The sequence below is a fragment of the Aricia agestis genome, chromosome 3, assembly GCF_905147365.1.
Source record: "Aricia agestis chromosome 3, ilAriAges1.1, whole genome shotgun sequence".
NCBI lineage: Eukaryota > Metazoa > Arthropoda > Insecta > Lepidoptera > Lycaenidae > Aricia > Aricia agestis.
The window spans coordinates 11,968,528-11,988,093 of record NC_056408.1 but is presented as its reverse complement, the minus strand read 5'-3'; the positions used below and the strand labels follow the sequence as shown (position 1 = coordinate 11,988,093).

At 39.1% G+C, this 19,566-nt stretch overlaps 1 protein-coding gene across 1 annotated transcript in view; it reads left to right on the top strand.

Moving 5' to 3' along the window:
• LOC121725317 (protein artichoke) overlaps window positions 1-19,566 on the top strand; it is a 96,042-nt gene that overhangs the window by 51,824 nt on the left and 24,652 nt on the right. The gene's annotated exons all lie outside the window — the stretch shown is intronic.

The following is a 19,566-nucleotide window of genomic DNA, read 5'->3' as shown; positions in this document are numbered from 1 at the left end:
GAATTTTTGTCGAGCGCAGTCGCTTGCCATTAATTATGGCACCTTAAAAGCCACATAGCTCAATTACGTTGCGGTGCGTCACCTCAACGCAGCTGTGGGACTGCGTTGTTCCATTTCATTCCGAGTTCCGACGATACAAAGCAACACAATGCGACGCACCGGTGTATTTGTGGCCTCGTTTTGTTGCGTCACTTTCATTTTTTTTGCAAGCAATTTGAAATATCAATGAGAATTATTAAATGATAACAATATAGATTAACGAAAATACATGAGAAATAGAAAAATATAAGCGAAAATGAAATATCCTTTCGCAATTTATCCACTTAGTGTTTTTTTACAAAAAAAAAACGCTATTTAAAACAAATATTTTTAATTTCATTTGTTAATATTACCATCAATCGTTATATATTTTACAATTTGAATGTTACGATATTTTTATTCATAAAATGTTTATATTAATTGCAAAATATATTTTAATTCAAAATAAATGAAATATCCTTTTGCAACTAATATCCATGTAGTATTTTTTTTTACAAAAAAACGCTATTTAAAGCAAAATTATTGAATTTCATTTGTTAATATTACCATCAATCATTATATATTTTACAATTTGAATGTTACGATATTTATATTAATTGCAAAATATACTTTAATTCAATAAACCAAATAAATACATTTGATTTGGAAAGTACCACTTACTTTGTATTATCCCAGATTTTTATAGCTCGAAACATAAGAATTGAAATATCGATATGCAACACGGCGATGCATCAATTCTACGATAGAAGTCGGGAATTTTTAGCGGGCTCGTTTAATAACGAAATAAAAAAAAATGTAAAAGCACCCGAAAAATTTCCAGTAAGAAAAGTAAGACCTGAAATATCGATACGTTACACGGCGATTCATTTTTGTACAAATATTCGAAAAGTTTTATAACACGAAAAATAAGAGTTGAAATATCGATATGCTACACAGCGATGCATCTTGAAGTCAGGAATTTCCAGTGGGCTTGTCCCGTCAGCAGTCCCCGCGCGGTCGCCCTGTACGAGACAACGTGGCAAATTGAAAACTGAACGAGCTATTCGTTTCGGGGAAATTGCTCTATAAGAGTCGACTTGGACTTTTTTCCTTGAGCTGTTTTCCTAGTTTGGCTGAGGTGTTTTGAACTGCATGCTAATTTTAATTAGTTTTTCGAGAGCGCGTTCAAAATCTGATTAAAAATTGCTTTGAACAAAAGTTATCCATACTAATATTATAAATGCGAAAGTATCTCTGTCTGTCTGTCTGTCTGTCTGTCTGTCTGTCTGTCTGTCTGTCTGTCTTGCTTTCACGCCAAAACTACTGAACCGATTGCAATGAAATTTTGTATACAGTTATTCTAGAGTCTGAGAAAGGACATAGGCTACATTTTGGTGTGGGAAAATATCTTATTTCCATGAAAATTTCGATGAAAATGAATTCGCATTGCGCGTGGCCAGCGCTCATCCCGGGGGTCCTGGGTTCGAGTCCCGCAGGCGGAACAAAAAGTTTTCAATTTTCCTGGGTCTTGGATGTGTATTAAAATAAAATTTCAAAAATCTTAAACATATTTTATGTATAATATTATAAAAAATCCAGAAATATATCGATGGAATGATCATTTTAGTTCTAATACGATTCAACAGATGGCGTTTTATTTTTTACTTTATTGTAACATAGAACTAATCATACTTATTAGTTAGTATGTTTTTGTTTATAGTTTTTAATACGTTAGAATATGATGTTTAATCCATACTAATATTATAAATGCGAAAGTATCTCTGTCTGTCTGTCTGTCTGTCTGTCTGTCTGTCTGTCTTGCTTTCACGCCAAAACTACTGAACCGTTTGCAATGAAATTTTGTATACAGTTATTCTAGAGTCTGAGAAAGGACATAGGCTACATTTTGATGTGGGAAAATATCTTACTCGTATTTCCATGAAAATTTCGATGAAAATGAATTCGCATTGCGCGTGGCCAGCGCTCATCCCGGGGGTCCTGTGAACAAAAAGTTTTCAATTTTCCTGGGTCTTGGATGTGTATTAAAATAAAATTTCAAAAATCTTAAACATAATATTTTATGTATAATATTATAAAAAATCCAGAAATATATCGATGGAATGAACATTTTAGTTCTAATACGATTCAACAGATGGCGTTTTATTTTTTACTTTATTGTAACATAGAACTAATCATACTTATTAGTTAGTATGTTTTTGTTTATAGTTTTTAATACGTTAGAATATTATCTATACTAATATTATAAATGCGAAAGTATCTCTGTCTGTCTGTCTGTCTGTCTCGCTTTCACGCCAAAACTACTGAACCGATAGTAATGAAATTTTGTACACAGATAGTCTAAAGCCTGAGAAAGGACATAGGCTACTTTTTAACTGGAAAAAGGGGTTGTAAGGGGGTGAAAATGCGTAAATTTGGTCAAATTAACTTAGTTCCAAAAACTTAAAACAGATGGCGCCAAGAGTCCCCTAGATCGCGCTATTGCTTGCTCATACGTATTTCTATAAGAGGTGGTACCATGTTGAGGTAGGTTTTACGATTCTTTCGATTGTTGTACACGTTAATATTAACTAACTAGCTGTTGCCCGCGACTTCGTCCGCGTGGACTTTAGTTTATAGCGCGCGGTGTCAACAAAATTTGTGTCAAATTTAAAAACTTTTTAAAACCCTGGTAAGTGGTACCCCTCTTAGGGCCGCGTTACACCGGAATGGCAGCGCTGAAAGTGCTCGCCTCGCCGCTGCCATTCCGGTGTAGCGCGGCCCTTAATTAATCAAAATACCCAAAAACAGCTGTGCAGTGTGCACATAATCTATACTAATATTATAAATGCGAAAGTATCTTTGTCTGTCTGTCTGTCTGTCAGTCTCGCTTTCACGCCAAACGCCAAAAGTATCTCTGTCTGTCTGTCTGTCTGTCAGTCTCGCTTTCACGCCAAACGCCAAAACTACCGAACCGATGGTAATGAAATTTTGTATACAGATAGTCTAAAGCCTGAGAAAGGACATAGGCTACTTTTTTACTAGAAAAAAGGGTTGTAAGGGGGTGAAAATGCGTAAATTTGTTCAAATTAAGTTAGTTCCAACAATTCATAATAGATGACGCCGTGCGTCTTCTACATCGCGCTGACGCTTGCTCAAAAGTCTTCCTATAAGACGTGGTATCATCTTACATTTAAGTTTCGATTTTTTTCGATTGTTATATCTATTCTACGGTATTAAATAACTCAGTACTTTATCTGTGCAGTGACGTAACCTTAAATCTATCAATGATAAATAGTTTATGGGTAAAGTTGTGTAATCGGAGGGCTAAATAAGCTTTAAAATTTGGCATAAAATATAAAGTTTAATATAAAAAAATGAAATACTTATTGTGTGCACACTGCACAGCTGTATTGATTTAAGGGGTACCAGGGTTTTTTTATAAAAGCTTTTGACACCAATTTTGTTGACATCGCGCGCTATAAAGTACTATAAACTGAAGTCCACGCGGACGAAGTCGCGGGCAACAGCTAGTACTGTAATAAGCAGGCGCAGAGCTTCATATTTTGACGTTTTATATAAAGTTTTGTGCCTATAGTCAGGACACGGTGGCACTAGCGGTCAATAGCTTTGTCCACACTGTGCCTTTTTTTAGTTCGTCAAGGGCATGCGTTGTAGCGCAGTCAACAGCGCACGTGAGGCATGCCCGCGACGCATGCCCTCTGTCTGAGGCTCTGACTGTATCCAAAACTTCAAAAATGACAATATTGGCGTTGCGTTCCTTGACGCATTTAATTATTGAATGCGCCAATAGGAAAGTTGATGACGAAAATTGAAGATGAAAGTGCACAGTGTGGACATAGCTATTGCCCTTTATAGTCTAGGAGCTATGTGAAAAATACTCGCACTGCATTCTGTTAACTTAAGAATAAAATTAAATTCTTGTAGAGAAACAGACTATTATATTTTCATCGGAAAACGTCTTGGTAACTGTTCGTGTGATAATCTCCAACTATTTATGAGTTTGAACTTTGAAGTAATATAATTCATACTCTGCTTACCTACATCGTGTATGCAAAATACGATATCACCATTAGACTAGAAACATCTGTCACTTTATTGTCAATCGCGGTTTGTATCTAAGAAAAACGACGAAAAATGACAAGTTTTTGAGAGGGAGTCAATGACCGCTACAGACAGAATTCCGAGATTTGAGAATAGATTTGATATTTGGATTTTAGAAATTATTCAAAGTAATTTCCAAAACATCAATCATAAATAATTTTAGCGATATCAACATAAAATAGTAACTTGAGATTTACTTCTATTATTTTCGAAGCGTTATCGGAAATTGGAATAGCAGAATCTCCGGGAACATTTAACACGGGGCTTAGGTGCTAAGGATGGCCATGCATCACACGAATACTAGCTGACTGGGCGCCCGCCCTGTCGCCCGCTCTGGCTGCCGGCCAATACGTGTAGCTCTAACTTAATTATGTTTGTTTAAACCGTGACTTTGCGATTTAAATGTAAACGACCGAACAGTGACAAAATTACTTCCTAAATTTAGCAGAATTAAGAGCTATTTTTGTTAAAAGGGGTATTATTTCAAGCTTGCTTGCAAATATGAAAACATCTGGCATTTTAGTACTTATATTATGTTTAATGTTTCATATCTACTGGTACGATTTTATTTTTTCGACATTTATGTCCTGTTTCACCACTCACTGATAAAGTGCTGAATAGGCTATCCACAACTTTGACATAATCTCCATACTCTATCTGTCAAGTTACGTGGTGGATAGCCTATCCGGCACTTAGTACAGATAAGGCAGTAAGTGGTGAAACATGCCAGTAGGGCGGGAAGTTGGTGGTGCCCTGGTCCTGGACGGTGCCCTGCATGTCGACCTTGACGAGGGAGGAGGCGGTGACCTCGTGCGGCAGCAGCCCGCGCGGCGTCGTCAGCACCTGCTCCACCGCCGTGTTCAGGCGCGCCGTGATCTGGCCGGAGTACCCCGTCTGCGTCCACCCGAACAGGTCGACGAGGCGGTAGACGGCGGCGAGCTTGCAGCGCAGGATCTTCTCCCCCTTCTCGTAGCCCACACCCTCGATCTCGCGGATGCGCTGCAGCAGGGGCGCGTCGCCGCCCTCGTGCATCTGCTGGTCGAGCACGTGCTCCAGCTCCTCGCGGAACAGCTTCGACGACATCAGCGCCTCCACGCGCTTGCGCCGCTCCATCTCGCGCACGTCCGCGTCGATGTCCGCCGGCCGCTGCTTCAGCCGCTCCTCCTCCTCCACTTACTGACAAGTGCCGTATAGGCTGTCCACAACTTATCAGACAGATAGATTATGGAGTATCTGTCAGATAGCCTATCCGGAACTTATCAGTAAGTGGTGAAACAAGCCCTTAGTTATTAAAAATATGACATATTTTCACTTTAATTATAAATTTTCTTGGCACCGTCTATTCTGTGAATTCTTATACAATGGCTGGTGTATATTGAATTCTTATCGTGTGTCGTATCATCAGGCGGCTCAGGATATTGCACTGCACACGCCCCGCGCCGCCCGCCCAGGCGCCGCCCGCCTTCGGCTCATATATTATGTTTATCGAGCCTGAGAAGACTTTACTAGCTGTCAATTATATCTAAGATGATTCTATTTATATAATATTTTCTATTTACATAATATTATGTTCAATGGAAAGTGTCAAAAAGATCGAATAAGTTTTTATACAGTACAATATTAATAACTTTAGTGTATGTTTGTCGTATGTTTGCCATAACATTTAATATAGAAGAGGATTAGAGATATATAATTAGTGAGCTAGGTGTATTATTAGCAAGTTGAAGATACCTAAAACATGTCGTGTAATCTATAACATTAGATATAAAAATTGATAAAAATAAAAAATAAAACCGTATATGTCTTCCACTTTTGCCCAACACATGCAGGAATTTATGTTTACCTTTATATACAACAAAGTCTTAAAAGCTTAAAAGCCTACGACGAAATCGAATCCTTCATAAGAGTAGTATCACACACACACACACACACACACACACACACACACACACACACACACACACGCACACACACACACACACACACACGCACACACACACACACACACACACACACACACACACACACACACACACACACACACACACACACACGCACGCACGCACGCACACACACACACACACACACACACACACACACACACACACACACACACACACACACACCAAAGTACATCTACACGTTCACATAATTAATCGTTCATGGATAATTAATTGTACAGTTTCATTTTGTATTAAAAAAAACGATTCTATGTAATTACCGCTAATTAGATAAAATTATTATTATTAGTAAGACCACTCATGGACTCCACGAGACAGGCCAGACCTAGTGTGGAGTCCACTAGTAATTAAGTTGTACTTTGTAAAATTTAATGCAATAAACAATTATTATTATTATTATTATTATTAAAAATTGTTTTATTTTTGAATAGATTTTAAGAAAATGCTATAAAGCTAGAGCTTAGATTAAAACACTGAATATGATTATCATAATATTTTTCACTGCATAATTTGCCTTTTGGTGTTATGATCGTAATTCGCAACTTATATTATACTAGCTGTTGCCCGCGACTTCATCCGCGTCAGCAAAATGTGATAACGAAGACAATAAAAAAGAGATAGCTGTTGCCCGCGACTTCGTCCGCGTCAGCAAAATGTGATAACGAAGACAATAAAAAAGAGATAAATTTTCCGAACAAAACATATAAAAAAATAAAATATATCCTCCTCCTTTATTGAAAGTCAGTTAAAAAGTAGCCTAAGTTACTCCTTATTACATCAGCTATCTGCCAAAAAAAGTCCCGTCAAAATCGCGCTAGCCGTTTCCCTTGTAACCCTCACTCATAAATCTAAGCTATCTTGCACCGCCTGTTTCCAGCGAAATTGATAATAGTCACGGAGCATTTTTTTCGGGGTTATTTGATACCATAATTTATTACGTTTTTACACCTCGTGTTCCGGGGTTGAGAAGTCTGTAGTTGCTCGTAAATATAATAGCCGGCAACACAATATGAATTATTTCAGGTCGGTTACGCCGAAAATAACCTCAAAATCTCCACGATATCGAGGATTATTATTAGGTATTAGGTATCTTCTGAATATTATGGTCCAAATCAAGTTAAAGTTCAAACCAAGAGACAAGTTACAAAACTTCAAATTAAATGTAAAAAGTAAGTCTTATTTTGTGGTTTGATCACGGATGATATGATTCGAGCTTCGAAGCTAAAATTATTGTTATAATATAGCAACCAAAAGCTATTTGTTTTTGTTTACACGTGTACATTGTACACAGTACAACATTAGCAAAAGTTTGCTAATGTTGTACTGTGTACAATGTACACGTGTAACAAATATACTCGTATAACTATGTATAATATGTATTGTAATCTTCATTCAATTTAGCTCTCTAAGCATATATTAATTATTACAATATCTTAGTAAATCCTTCTTAATTGCATTAATTAGCTAATTAAGCGGCCATTGATTTGTGTTGTGATGGATGCTGCGCCGTTAGTTTGAGACAAATTGTCGAATAAATCTCCCCAACAATGACGAAGCTCTGGATCTTATAATGTCTTGATATAACCTTCAGATGCTGAAGTTTAAGCGGTGCCATTAAAGACAAACGGACCCGAAGATAACATTTGCAACGGTTTTTGCTCATAACTCTTTCGGCGCTTATCTAAACTTTTTCTCTCATTTTTACCACTGAAAAACGAATTATTTTATAAAATATCTTGGAGAGCTCTCGAAGCCACAAGTTCTTAAGTATTATTAGTATTTCTCGGAATTAGTAGGCGTACCAGTAATTTGAATACATACCAATCTTGGATAATAATTTAGATTTCATTGGAACTGTCTCAATTTTGTACTATTTATTCTAAAAATAACATTACCGTTACCACATTCGTACAACGTAGTACTTAGTTATATACTATACTGCTTAGATATATAATACAAGCATATAATTCGTACAAGCTTGTAATAGTGTTCCCGCGGGCAAAGCTCTTTGAAACCAGCAGTATTATGTATAAAGTAGCCAACTATACACACTACTATAAGTACTCGGTAGTAATACGGTATGATTTACGGTATGATCATTTTATAATGTTACTAGCTGTCCCGGTGAAGTTCGTGACACTTTAAAATCTTCCCTGGACTTCTACGAATATTTTAAAACTAAAATTAGCCCTATCCGTTCAGTCGTTTTCGAGTTTTAGCGCTAATATCACAATTGAAAATCCGTTTTTATATATATATATATATATATATATATATATATATATATATATATATATATATATATATATATATATATATATATATATATATATATATATATATATAAGATATTATGACTTCTATTATTTAATAAATGCAAAAACTTTAAATCAGTGTTATTCGTGTGGGTCGCGAAACTTTTGTCGAGTTTGCCAGAGGTCTCAAAGTATCTCTATACCAAATTTCAGCTAAATCGATTCAGCGGCTTAGGCGTGAAGAGGTAACAGACAGACACACTTTCACATTTATAATATTAGGATGCACTGCGTTAACTTGTCACGATTGACGTAGTTTAAATTAGCCAACTTGGCCACTTGCTCCAACTTTGCCGTGGCCAGCTTAAGGAACCGTCGTACTGTGTCCATTTTGGTTTGAAGTTTGTGAACAACCCAGAGGAAGGAAAGACAGAGACGAACTTTATTCTCAAACATTTTCATACATTTTCTGCAGTTGAATAACTTATTATAAATATATAATATTATGTTTCCATTAGCATTTAAAATACTGTTACGGTACACGGTATACGGACATGTGGTGCCATCTAGCGGCAAACACTACACATAAATCCCCTACTCGAAACTAGATGGCGCCAGGTGGTACATGCTCGAGTCTCCTAGAAGGTTCCCATACTTGTTTACTTGTTTACGTGAATCGGGAACTTTCTGGAATTCGTCTCGCCATATAAAAAGCCGCAGGTAGACGGCCCGGCGATTCAGTTCAGTTCGAGCGATCTTCGAGGCGACAACAAGTGATCAATAGTGAGTGAACCAGTGAAACCTGCGACTTGGCTACGACCTAGGACAGTGATAGTGCTTAGTGATTGGACCTAGTGATTTGTGTTTGGACTTAGTGCTAAGTGTTGTGACCTAGTGTTTAGTGCAGTGTTAATAAAGTCTTCAAGAGAGTCACCAGGTCTTTCTCTCCAAATCCTCGAACCCTAGCATGTAACAACTGGTGTCAGAAGTGGGATTTGGAGATGCCATTGACTCCGAGAGAGGACTTCACAGGGAGTGTCAGGACAAGGGCACAACGAGCTGCGGAGGCCGCACCCACTGGGGACCAAGCTCCACCCACTGAGGGACAGGCTCCACCCACTGGCCCCGCCCACCTGGCACTGCCCACTGACCACGCCCACCAGGCTCCGCCCACTTTGGGTGAAGCCACGCCCTCTGGCTCCGTCCACCAGGCCACGCCCACTCAGGCCACGCCCACTGGCCCCGCCCACCGGAGCCCGCCTGCTCAAGCCCCGGCCACTGGCTCTACCCACCTCGACTCGCCCGTAGCTTCTGCGACCCCTCAAGTGGCTCTTCAATTAGAAAGCCTAATCGAATTAATTCAGGCATTGCAGGAGTCACAAGACCGCAAGCTCGGCGCATTGCAGGAGTCACAAGACCGCAAGCTAGGCGCTTTGCAAGATTCTCAAAGGGCTGAAATTCAGGCAATGATGAAATCACAAGACCGCAAGCTCGGCGCTTTGCAAGAGTCACAAGAGCAACAAAAGGACCTCCAAGAGAAAGCGCTTCTGGCTATAAAGGATGTCAGTGACACGGTGACTAAGCTTCGTAAAGATGTCGACGTAATGAAAGAACGAGTTACTGGGTTAGAGTCGGTTGTGGAAAATTTGAAAACCGGATTTACTGAACTGCAGAAGAGAGTAGTGCGCCTTGAAACTACAGGAGTTGGGTCTAGTGGAACTACCGGAGTAGTGCAGGTGGTGCAGGGACCAAGCGTGAAAGTACCGCCATACGACGGCACTACTTCTTGGAACGCTTATCGTCGGCAATTTCAGACTGTTGCTACCGTCAACGGATGGACAGGAGAACAATGCCTGATCGCTCTCACTGTTGCGCTCAGAGGGCAAGCTTTGTCGGTCCTGGAAGCACTGCCGCATACGGGAAATGGGTTTCAAGACCTGATGGAGGCACTTGAATCCAGGTACGGGGAGCGACATCTGAAGCACGTGTTCCGTGCCCAACTGCGTGACAGAGTCCAACGTTCAGGAGAAGGACTTCAACAATGGGCGTTGGAAATAGAAAAACTCGTCAGGAAGGCATATCCAGGAGCCGACACCAAGATGGTCGACACAAATATTGTTCAAGGATTTGTCGACGGAATCAAAGACCTGGAGGTCAGGGCTGCAGTAAGACTTGGTCACCATACCTCGCTAAAGGAAGCATTAGCGCATGCTTTGGAAGTTGAGGCTGTTCGCCATGACATACAGCAGATCCATAAGATCCACAAGGTCTTTGAGGAAGTCAAAGTTAAGGCTTCTACGAGGAAAAGATTTGAAGCCATGTGCTATAAGTGTGGTGAGAGGGGCCATCTTCAGCTAAACTGTCCGCAGAAGAAGACCCAGATGGCAAGGATAAAAAGGATCGAGGAACAAATGGAGGAGTTGAAGAAGCAAGCGGTTTCGTCCCCTACCCGGAATCATGGGGAACGAATAGAATCCAGAACTAAGGGGTGAGTACTGGATGACGTGGAGAAAGCCCCGGTAACTGTTACCTCCCAGGCACGGAGCGGAACAAAGAGAACAAGTAATTTGGGGCACATGGAGAATGAAGCTATGAGAAAGGCTCAAGAAAGAGATGACGACCTTCGGCACATCATCACATGGAAGAAACGGGGTGATGTAAAACCAATCTGGAGTGAGGTTGCACCCACTGGCGCTGTCACAAAGGCGTACTGGGAGCAATGGGACAGTCTGATTCTTCAGGATGGAATACTCTACCAGAAATGGCAGAAGGCTAACGGTTGAGAGTTCTATTTTCAGATAATTGTCCCAAGGGCAAGAGTACCAGATGTTCTCCGCGAGATACATGAGGGCGTATCAGGGAGTCATCTAGGTGTCAAGAGGATGCTAAGGAAAGTGCGAGAACGATTCTTCTGGTTGCATTGGAGAGATGATGTGCAGGATTGGTGCCACAGATGTATTACTTGCGCTGCTGTAAAGGGACCACAGACCAGGAGTAGTCGTAGGAACAGCGTGGCGCGTTACCATGGCAGTAACAATGATGCTCGGGACGAGCATCTCTAAGAGGGGAGTAGTGTTACGGTACACGATATACGGACATGTGGTGCCATCTAGCGGCAAACCAGCGAAACTGATCAGGGGACACACTACACATAAATCCCCTACTCGGAACTAGATGGCGCCAGGTGGTACATGCTCGAGCCTCCCCGAAGGTTCCCATACTTGTTTACTTGTTTACGTGAATCGGGAACTTTCTGGAATTCGTCTCGCCATATAAAAAGCGGCAGGTAGATGGCCCGGCGATTCAGTTCAGTTCGGGCGATCTTCGAGGCGACAACAAGTGATCAATAGTGAGTGAACCAGTGAAACCTGCGACTTGGCTACGACCTAGGACCTAGGATAGTGCTTAGTGATTGGACCTAGTGATTTGTGTTTGGACTTAGTGCTAAGTGTTGTGACCTAGTGTTTAGTGCAGTGTTAATAAAGTCTTCAAGAGAGTCACCAGGTCTTTCTCTCCAAATCCTCGAACCCTAGCACGTAACAATACGTTCATGTGCACATTAACTAAGTAATCTGCAGATTATTTGATACCATTCGTTAAAGTGTTAAAATTTTACACCTCTATTTTTTAGGTTTAAGGTTTAGCTATCGACATGGAGGAATTGTGGATTTGATTCCCGTGTTGGAACAACTTTAAACTTTGTTTTAAAGTTGCTTACAATATAGGTAGATCACATTATTGCTTTACAAGGATGCAAGGGCGTTTGATAAATTACTATAACTATAAAGTATAAAAACGACTCCTGCGTCAGTTTGGTTTTAATAAAACCAAGATTGAAATCGGCGTGGAAGTTTATATTATTATTATAGCTAGATATATTATAACACATTTCATAATAAAGATTGGGAAATGTATGACAATATCGATGCTACGCACGTTAAGAATCATTTATTAATTTTTAAGGTCATCTGCGATAAACCGTAGTTAAAAACTATTTTAATTTGAACTATTAAAAACTATTTTAATTTGAACAAATGTCATACATTTGTTCAACTTACGTATAATTAATTGAAGGTAATTCTACTCCTGTAATTAGGAGGAAGGTAAAAGGTAATGGTAACCTTACCTGAATGTAACTTTAGAAAATTGGATACCGTGAAAATAATAACATAAATTTTGTGTTGATGAATTTTCAATTCATTAACACAAAATTTATGTTTTACGTTGCATCGTACGGTCTGACAGATATTATATGAAATATTTGGATAGAAGATGTTTAAACATTATAGTACCTATTAGGTATTATATTTCACTGGGAATCCGCTTGTAGCCGAAATTTGCCTATAATATTATGTAATTACTAATTATAAATTTATAATCCGCATAATTTGTTATGTTTGATTTTTGTACTAGGTTTCCTGCCTCATATAGAATAAAAAAACCCCCGCCAAACAATTTTAAAAAGTAATATTTATGGACTTCAAGTTTAAATAATTCCTAAGTGTGAAGTGATATTTTAGTCCATAACAGTTGTCACGGTGTGTCGGGGGACCGCCAACAGCGACTTTTACATTTTGTATCGCCAAGTCACTTATGGTCTCGATTCAGTTCGTTGTGAACTGACCCTTAAACTATTATGTTATGTGAAATCAAAGCGGCAAATCAAAGTGTCAATCAAAGCCTACGAATAATAAAAACTGAGGAAAAGTAACTCCGTCAAAAAACATGCTCCACAATACTTGTCAAAAAAGTGTACCTTAGGCTGGCTTCTCACGGCGTGTGATATCACAAGCCGCGCCGCGCCGAGCCAGCTATTACGAGCGAGCACGAGCCACAGGCGAGCACGAGCCACCCCTTCTCACGGCGCGTGATATCACAAGCCGCGCCACGCTGACAAACATTCAAGTAAAATTAAACTTTATTAACACGAACATAGATATCATTTTGCTCTAAGTCACTACGTAAAATAAGTAAATTTTAATGAAATGCAACTTTATTCAGTAGGCAACTAGGTTGCATTTTAATCTATGTCGCTAATTTTATTATATTAAGTTTAATTCCTTTATTTCGATAACAGATGCCGCTGCTTGGCGGCTACATCGCGCTGTAGCTAGAACGAAGATATTTGTTATAGGTATAAGGTGATTAACTAGTATGAAATTATTTCCATTCACACTCACTCTTGGTGTTGTAGATTTATCATGCCAGAGCGATTTTAGTCCCAGGGTAGCCGTACAGACGGATTTCGTGATGTTGTGCTCGAACAGAAGCATCATTCTTCCCCCAGTTTACACGTGGGAGAGCCATGCTTCGGCACGAATGGGCCAGCTCGACCGGAGAAATACCACGTTCTCACAGAAAACCGGCGTGAAACAGCCCATGCACTGTGTTTCGCCGAGTGAGTGAGTTTACCGGAGGCCCAATTCCCTTTCATATCCTCCCCTATTCCCTTCCCTTCCCATCCCTACCCTCCCCTATTACCCTATTCCCTCTTAAAAAGCCGGCAACGCACCTGCAGCTCTTCAGATGCTGCAAGTATCCGCGCCACCCCTTCACACGGCGCGTGGCTCGAGCGGGCGCGGCGCGGCTCGTGGTAGCACGCGCCGTGAGAACGCAACCACGCCACCACTTCCTTAGGGCGCGTGGCTCGAGCTGGCGCGTGATATTAAACGCGCCTGCTCGAGCCAGCCCGAGCCACCCCTTCACACGGCGCGTGGCTCGAGCGGGCGCGGCGCAGCTTGCGATAATACGCGCCGTGAGAAGGCACCATTAGGTACACATTTCAATACATTTGCAATATTTAGGTGACCTTGAGCGGTACTAGGCTGACCTTACATGACAGATCAAAAGGAACCAAATTTAAAACGATAATAGTATGGGAGTTACGATTCCTTAGTTTTTATTATTCGTAGATCAAAGCAAAAAAAAAAGACATTAGTGGTTCCGCGGGCCCCGACACACCTTGACAACAATTATAATATGGACTAAAATATCACTTTTATTTAAACTTAAAGTAAATAAATATTATTTTATTACTTTTTAAAGTTCTTTGGCGGGTTTTTTTTTAATTTCTAAACTTAATTTTATATTATGATTTTTAAACTTATGTTGGTTATAGTGCAGAATAATTCCTATCAACAGGATCATAATATCCCAATAAATACCATCTATGAATGTTCTCTTGGATGAGGCCGTCAATATGAGTTCAAACATGTATCCTCCACTTTGGGTTCATATGGAGCTCGGCTCCTATAGAAACCAGGTGATGCTGCAGCTGGCAGCAGCATGCAAATATTTACTGTTTATCTACGTCTTACTAGTTTCCGCAATTAAAATGAGCCTAAACACAAACCCCTGCTCTAAGTTGGTGAGGAGTTGGGTATCCTATTGATTACCAGGTGATGCTGCTGCACCAGGTCAACTGTCGATTAATGTGTATATATTCATAAATGTCACGAACTAGAATGCAAACTATAAAGCCCACCAAACGTCTGCAAGTTGCTAATCGGCCCTTCACGAACCAGATGAACCGCGATTTTCCAGCACTGACCCGTTTGAATGCTACGATGCCACAGAGAGACACACACAGTACACACAGACAGACAGACAGACAGTCACGTCAAACTTATAACACCCCTCTTTTTTGTCGGGGGTTAAAAATGTTAAATTAAAAAACATTTACAAACATATTATTTTGTCTGCGTTTTTTTCTCGTTTTGCATCGGACACATCACATTACACTAACTAATAATTTATTTATTTAATGTAAGAAATAATAGACTGTACATTTTTAATCAGTGTAGTATATTAATACGTTTGTTACATGATGATGCCGTAAGGATGCTGCCGTTCAACTTACGTGAAATTATTTCAATTCCAAAGTACGGTTTGATTATGTAAATTCATTCAAAACATGCTTTTAGACGCCCTTGATAAAAAGGGAATCCTGTTAACTTTTCGTAACAAAAATATAAAACGGTTCAAAGAGTCGTCGGACAGGAATCCAGTATTTACAAGTTCACAAGCCGATAGCGCAAAAAGCATTCCATTAAAAAGTTCTGTCCGTATAAACATTGACAGAATAAACACCACCGGCATTGGTCTACTTTGAAGCGTTTTCGGGGGATTCCTTCGGAGTACACGGCCTAATTGAAATCTTAGGCGAAGCTGCGATATGAAAATTAGTTTAAAAGTACCCTCGGCCTCGAGCGAGCAAAGTTTGATGAGACGCTCGATTTAGATTCATAGCTCCTCCGATTGGTTTAACGAATTCGCAACATTTTTGTTACAACACGTTAATTAATTAAGTTTTAGGGCTGTCTACGACTGGCAGTCGGAATATTGTTATTAATTAATTTGTTTGGGCTGTGTAAATGATATAAGACCTTGCCACTGAAGTAGTGACTGCCTATTATTATTCGAGGATCCATATAATACCAGGGATCGTGGTACAGTATTCTGTGCCATGTTCATTTACCTGAGTGGAGTCCTATTCGACAACTTTTCGCACTGCACTGCACAATTTTTTTTTTTTAATGAAATAAGGGGGCAAACGAGCAAACGGGTCACCTGATGGAAAGCAACTTCCGTCGCCCATGGACACTCGCAGCATCAGAAGAGCTGCAAGTGCATTGCCGGCCTTTTAAGAGGAAATAGGGTAATAGGGGAGGGAAGGGAAGGGAAGGGAATAGGGGAGAGTAGGGAACGGAATAGGATAGGGAATTGGGCCTCCGTTAAACTCACTCACTCGACGAAACACAGCGCAAGCGCTGTTTCATGCCGGTTTTCTGTGAGAACGTGGTATTTCTCCGGTCGAGCCGGCCCATTCGTGCCGAAGCATGGCTCTCCCACGTTAAAATAATTGTGCGTAAAATGTATGTAAAGTATGACTAATTATAGAATGAACCGCACCGTTTTAATTAAGTGTTCTCAATAGTTTCTTTTTCTGTTACCTTAGATATTATATTATGGTTAGTATGAATTTTTGTTGTTTTGTTTGTGCGTTTTTTGTTCATGTTTTCTCTGTTTCTTGTTGTGCTTTGTTTTATTGTAGTGTGCTGTGAACTTTGTTGAATAAATGTCTATTATTATTATTATTATCTATATATGAATTTATGTCTCGGCAAATATGCCGGTTATGATTCAGGTACGGGCTATGCCAAATACCTGACTCAGTTTGTATGAGGGAAGAGTTATGATTGTGAGATAGTGAATGATGATGATGGATTTATAAACCGACGAACGATGGAGCAGGTATCAATTACGACGGATTTTTGTATGTGGATGTATGTGTTTTTGTTTAGGTCGAGTGATTTCAGAGCAGCAGCAAGGGTCTTCGGGATGACGCCAGTTGAGGAGATGATGATGGGTATGATTTTTACAGTATCCTGACGCCACATTTGCTTTATTTTGTCTGCAAGAGGTATGTATTTTTGAATCTTTTCGTTGTGTTTCTGTTTCAGGTTATTGGTGTTCGGGACGGCTATATCTCTATGAGGTAAGTGATTTTTTGAGATTTGATTGTCAATGTAATGTCAGGTCTATTACTCAGTATGGTACGGTCAGTGACTATGTCTCGATTCCAATTATTATTATTACGAGTTTCAAGCGGTGATTCCAATTTCCATACAGAATTAAAATAGATCATTTCATTTGTTCCGGAGATAAAAGGAAGCCATTAATGGTTTTTCCTTCACCATCTGTCATTTGCATAGCTATAAAAAAACGAATATTGCCTGAGGGCCTGTTTCACCACTTTCTGGTAAAGTTCCGATTAGGCTATTCAAAACTTTTTTGACAGATTCTCCATACTATCTGGCTATGGCTGTATGGCTATCCACCAATTAACTTGATCTGTCAAGTTAATTGGTGGATAGCCTATTCGTCACTTATCAGAAAGTGGTAAAACAGGCTCTTAAACTTTTTGCGACTTTATTTTACCATACGTTTCACAAATTAACAGTTTAATTAAATAAAATTAGACCTTAGACATTTTTCGGGAGAAATGACACGATTTATTATAGGTAGAAGATAAATGATGCTAATTTCGTACTTATCTAGTATAAATCACGCGAGTTTTATGGGTACGCTCCGGTGGTCAAGCACAAAAGGACGATTCAACCATTTTCCATAAAAAATGTGATGAAATTTCACTAAATAGTGTCGGTCTTTGTTGGAGGTGGGTCAGGGCCGTCGTGTGTCTCCATAAAAGCTTTATGTGCCGTGAAACTGACGGTCTGCATTCCCGGGCACGCGTTTTTCACACATTTTTGGACACGGACCTAGAGTATTGGAGTTTTCATTTAATTGCCGGCTAGTTTTGTGTTGAATGATTGATATAACTGTAGATGAAATAAGTTAAATATTGCATTTGAAGGATGTTTCTTTTTTCTTCGCAACTTAAGAAAACTTTCGGCTTTAGTCGTGTATCCAGCTGAATTCAAAAATTTTGCCGATTAGCTTCTTTTTTGCCAAAGGTTGAAGCCGCAGATTAAAATAATACATACATGATACACAAACTGCCAAAATCACTTACTGTCCTCTTAGCTATAGCAGGATATTAATTTATAACGTTGCGGTGAAATGTTAAATCCAATACAACTTACTCAATCCTATGAAGCAACTTCGAATGTATGATGCTCGTATTTCAGATATACGCAGCGAAACTAATACTAGGATCTGTTTTTGTTGGTTTCCCAGTAGCACGGTGTAGTGTATTTTGTGGCTACGGTACGTGCCTCGTGTATAGATCGCTACTAGTTTGACGATAAGTCATACAACTCATACAACAATGCCGTACTTACCTAGTACATATGCACAGTTTTGCCGTGGACATAAGTATTACATTAAGATAAAAACATAGAAGTAAAACTGAAAGTTATGAGTGAGTAGCTAATAGCTATTTGTTAGGTCATAACTAGACATCGGATTATATGCACGATCAAAGTGCCGAAATATGCATGCAAGTATGCACGATAAATGGCCGAAATATGCACAAAATATGCACAATCAAAAGTCACTTATTATTAAAATTTATAATTTTTTTTAATAGCTTTCCGGTGGTGCCGTTAAGAAAAGCGTAAATTTTTATAATATTTTTATATTTTTTTTTATACTTACAGCACCAATTCAATATTAATTTTCTACCAACTTTTTCCGATTGTAATCCCATGGAAGTTCAATAAATCGATAACTACTTTATTCAAATTTTTTACTAATGTTGCCAACTACAGAAAAAAATTTTGTTTCTAGAAAGATGGGGATCTGGATCTGGGATGGAGCCACATATTTTAAGTGTTTTGATCTATCGTTCCTCTGTTTTGTGGTCTCAGTGTGTGTCATGACTGCTAGTTTGGAGACTACGAGGGCATAAAACTACCGAAATATGCACTATCAACGGAAAATTGCCAAAATATGCACTATCGCCTAAAAAGTGCCATTATAATATGCATTTGCATATGAAAGTATGCAAATGCATATAATCCGATGACTAGTCATAACTCATATTACTGTCTTTTCTCTCTATCTCTCATATTTTGAATGATGGCATCATTCAAAATATGAGAGAGCCTATTTATTTCTCTGATGGTATACATATACCATCAGAGAAAATTATAATGTGTTAAAATTTTATCTCTATTGGTACATACCAATAGAGATAAAATTTTAACACATTATAATTTTTCATTCCTGCTGTGTAGGTACTCGATTTAGTAATGAAAAGAGATAGATAGAGTTCTTAAAACATTTGTGCTTTTAAGTTCCAATTTCAAAATATTTATCATATGAAAATATTAAGTCGTGTCAATTGCAACTGTTGTGTGATGTGTCAACAAACGACCACATACAGCTAAATCTAAAACAAATAAAGCTATAAAACATCCTTATTGGATGTGAAAATAAATAAAGATTTGTTACAAAATAGTGTAAAAGTGTACGGAAGATATTATTAGTCGTTGGAATCGGATGAGCGGCGACAAACCGCGCTCGCCCGCAATTGGTCCGAGCTCTCCAATCTTCACTTGAATTGGTTTAAACGTGACCGGGCTGCTCCGCTGAATTGTGAAACACTATATTTCTCTAGAACAAAAGATAAAATCTGAACGGAATATTCCAGATATTTCCGGATATGGAGATTAAATAAATGCTGTTACCATTGCAATTAAATAACATGGAGCATGTGTGTTTTATACGCTTTTAAGGCTCTCGCT